We start from the raw sequence: 4,492 nt of genomic DNA, 5'->3' as shown, positions 1-4,492 counted from the left end.
ACTTTCTCAAATATGTCAGGCTTTATGCACAGAGGAGTGGATAAATAAAAAAAACTCCATCACAGGAAGAACTTTAACAATGAGTTATGTAGGGTAAGAGCTTAGCATACTGGAAAGGCTCTCGAGAGACCAAGACTAGATTCCCGACTTCGCCATTGACCGATTCTCTCTGTTCAAAAAATGAAACTTGAATTATTTACTTACTAAAATAAAATAGGCTTTAAGGCAAAGCAAAAGTATATAAAAAATAACTCAATCATAAAATGTACAAATATTTACAAAATGTAAACACAATGTAAGCTTACTGAAATACAAAAACAAGGGTTAAAAGATATGTACAGGCACACTGTTATCTGATATTTATGATCATACCAAATATATGAGGTTTTGGATGTCTGAAGCTTGTTTGGAACAATACGAAGCTACGGACTGATTTATAAGTTGAATCTGAATTTCCGATAATTGTATTACGTTGTCTTTCTTACATCCTTCGAATTTTGCAATTAAAAATCGACGATTAATTTTCATTTTGTCCAAGGGATTCAAAATCACGCTCTGTTTATTTTTTACGTTGAGAGAACTTGTTAGTTTTCCGACTGGCCGACGGGCAAAGGTAATCATGTTTCCCTCCATTTCTCCAATATACACACTCTGGTTTGTATATTCCACAACTGCCACCTGAAGACGAACCAAACATATAAGTATTTCCTAGATTTTATAGATGTGGTGTATTCTTAAAATTACAGTGTATACTACATATTGCCATTACAGCCAAAATCCAATTAATGATCATTTTAAGCTCAGTATATTTGTTATATAATGTCTTATACTTTAATAGACAAATGGTTTGTTATATAATGTTTCATACTTTAATAGACAAATGGCTTTTTATACCCCCCAAAACAAAGTTTGGGGGGGGGAGTATACTGGAATCGGGTTGTCCGTCTGTCTGTCCGTCTGTCCGTCTGTCCGTCCGTTTTTTTTTGTCCGGGATTCATCTTTGTCGTTATTGAACAAATCTTTTTCAAACTTTCAAATATTAATGACCATGATGTAAACCTGTGCCTCCGTGGATTTGGTCAGAGTCGCATGATCCTGAGTGGAGTTGTGGCCCCTTAATGAGTTAAATTGGGCAAAATTAGCTTTGTCCAGGATTCTTCTTTGAAGCTATTGAGCAAATCTTTTTCAAACTTTCAAATATTAATGGCCATGATGTAAAACTTTGCCTCCATGAATTTGGTGGGAGTCACATGATCCTGAGTGGAGTTGTGGCCCCTTAATGAGTTAAATTGGGTAAAATTAGTTTTGTTCGTCCTACTCCTTCGTCATTTTTGAATGAATCTTTTTCAAACTTTTAGCCATGGTGAGAACATTTGCCCCTGTGATTGTGGTGTGAATCACATGATCATGTCTCCAATTATGGCCCCTGAATAAGTTAAAATAGGCAAAAATTATACAGCTTTGTCTAGCCTAATCCTTGGTCATTTTTTCTCATTTTTTCTATAAATCTTTTTCAAACTTTCAGATGTCAATGACCATGATATGAACTGTTGAATATGTGATTTGGTGCACCTGTATTAATCAGAATGTTTGCATGGCCTTAAAAAGACCTTTAATTGATTTTGTCCTTAAAAAGACCATCAAAAGTCCTGAAGTTAGGTGCATACAGGCCTTAAATTTGTTACAATATTCGCTTTGGTGGCCTACTCCTTTGTCATTTTTCAATATATTTTTCTCAAACTTTCAGCTATCCATGACCATGATGTGAACCTTTGTATATGTGATTTTGTGCACCTGTATTATTTCCTTGGTACTCATGTGTGGGGGGGAGGTGGTGGGGGTGGGTAAACAGAAATTGGGTTGGCAGACTGTCAAATTCACCCGTCCACCTTCATTTTGGAATATCCTGTCAGGAGTCATGACCCCTTTATGGTGAAAATGAGAGAAACAGGTTTGTTATCTCCCCTGAGGTGGGTGGGAGTGGGGTAATATTCGCTTTGGTGGCCTACTCCTTTGTCATTTTTCATCATGACCCCTTTATGGTGAAAATGAGAGAAACAGGTTTGTTATCTCCCCTGAGGTGGGTGGGAGTGGGGTAATATTCGCTTTGGTGGCCTACTCCTTTGTCATTTTTCAATATATTTATATTCAGTAATAGGTATTCTAAATAAACTAAATAAATGTATTGCCTTGTGCTTTCTAATGATACCATAACTAAGGCCAGGGCAAACAACCTAGACAGGGAAGGGTTGGGGGGTATTCGTTAGCCTTTGGCTTACAGTTCTAGTTATTTCTGTATTTATACTTGAACATACCGTCATATGGTCTGCTACTTCGGCTAAAGTTTCAGTTTCTGCTGTCTGAAAATATATTTTTGAATCCTGCTGTACTAAAATAACGATTAACTAAAATGTATTTTTACTGGAACTCTTTATGACAATAAAAAAGTACAGTTGAACACCGTTAATTGAAAATCGTAGGGACCCAAAAAATATTTCGGGATAACGATATTTCGGATTAACAACTTTCATAAAATTGACAGCGTTCGCGAATAATAGATGACGTGATATACTAAGTCGTGAAGATTGCAATTTCGGTTACACGTTACCAATATGATACATTCGGTTTGAGTGATATTTCGTATACAAAAATATTTGTTGATTTATTATGTACTAAATGACAAATAATTCGGTTTTTTTTTACTTCTTTATTAAAACATAAAACGTTTAAAACAAATTGACAGCACATGTATGCATTCGGAACATAGTACGGATTATTCGGTAGCGGGTTAAGTGAGCAATGCGTATTTTCGATTGATATTCATGTTGTGTTAACCAGAAATTATATACACACTACATCACCTAAATGAATTGCTAATTTTCTGACATCGATGATTGTAAAATACGCGTGCTCAATTTCATTCTTTAACAAGCGCTATTTGTGCTCCATTGTCACCCCAAGCCCATGCCCTAGTGTAATTGAAGTATGGTGTGAAAAACTATGACATGATAAGGTTCGAAATAAGAATTGATAAATAGGTGTGAAATACCAAATCGGGCCCGTAATTTTTACTTGGGAATAGCGATTAATTCGGACTAGCGATTTCGGATTAAAGATTAAAAATTTAGTTAAACAAAGTAGGAGTAAAATCGGGACCAAAAAAAAATAATAGCGATCAATTCGGATAAACGGTGTTCGGAATAGCAGTGTTCAACTGTATTTCATACAGGTCTTTGTTTTATCTTTGCCCGAGGGCAAGATACTAATTTCCTGCATGGCCAAATTTTTGGATCTACTTATCTGAGGTAGGAGAAAAGTATGTCTATCAAATATTATCAGTCATATGTAATAAATGAATTCAGCCTAGTTTTAAGTTGTATTTCTTCAGACAAACAAACCTTATCGAATCTGGCATTGTTTGCTGATGTAACGATATTTTACCAAAATGCAAATTAGTAATAAGAACTACATGAGTTATGAATGTTGACCCTTTGGAATATGATTTATAATATACTTGTCAATCATCTTACACATATATCAACTTTAACACGTTTTCATGATGTAAGCTCATCTTTCTTAAACAGACGAGCTAAAACAAATGCAAGGAATATGGTCATAATAGGTACCCCATTTACTTCTAGGTTGATAAGATGCGGCATTTATGTATGTGGTTAGAGGCTTTGGACTTTGTTATTTAAGTTGAAGCTATAAACATGCACATATACATAATAATCATGAGAAATAACGAGCTTCATTGAATATAATTTATTTCCATGTAAAAAACGGTACCTTTGGTAGGGAAGCCCTTGCCCTTGCTGCTGTCTGTTCTGCCATTTTCACTCTTGAGCATTAGACTATCATTCTCTGCATACATTCTGTTTTGGTTTGCCTGAAATATATGTTCATGGCCTCAAAATTTGACATATTTTTCTAAATCGACATAGGAAATATTGAATAAACATTTTAATAGTACAAAACATAATACTCTCTAAAAATGTGTATAGGCGTATATTCACAGAGATTTCATGTTCATTTTATGAATAATATTTATAGATAAGCATGTGTGCTTTCCTTTTTTATGTTCTTTATAAGGTTGTTCATATATAATGAAATACTTGTTACAAAATAGAGGGCCTATGCTTATTTATTTACACTACTTTAAAAGTTGAACACCGACAAGGTCTCTTAACAGAAATGGAAATATTACGATACAATAAAAAGACATGTCAATAATTAATCAAAATAGTTTAAAACATTTACCATTTTAAGCATTTAAGATTTAACGGCATATTACCTGCATATCTGCAATCTGCCTGTCTTTATTTACCAGTTTTTCTTTCAAATTTTGAATATCCCCTTGTAACTGAAAAATAAACAATTACAATTAAACCCTTATACTATTCAACAACATAATAATGTATGGAATTTCACATTTATCTCATGTAGTCTTCACGCGTGTGAAAAGAAATTGCTTGTTATATTTGTATTTACA

At 34.1% G+C, this 4,492-nt stretch overlaps 1 long non-coding RNA gene across 1 annotated transcript; it reads right to left on the bottom strand.

Moving 5' to 3' along the window:
* Positions 1 to 622: 622 nt before the first annotated feature.
* LOC128236601 (uncharacterized) lies at positions 623 to 3,892 on the bottom strand. The gene is made up of 3 exons (XR_008261389.1): positions 3,790 to 3,892; positions 2,316 to 2,360; positions 623 to 678 (listed from the first exon to the last, which is right to left on the bottom strand). It is a non-coding gene; the product is annotated as an uncharacterized LOC128236601 (long non-coding RNA).
* Between the last annotated feature and the right edge of the window lie 600 nt (positions 3,893 to 4,492).

This window comes from Mya arenaria, chromosome 6 (genome assembly GCF_026914265.1).
Source record: "Mya arenaria isolate MELC-2E11 chromosome 6, ASM2691426v1".
Classification (NCBI taxonomy): Eukaryota; Metazoa; Mollusca; class Bivalvia; order Myida; family Myidae; genus Mya; species Mya arenaria.
The sequence above is the reverse complement of the archived record's forward strand: the minus strand, read 5'-3'. Positions and strand labels throughout refer to the sequence as shown.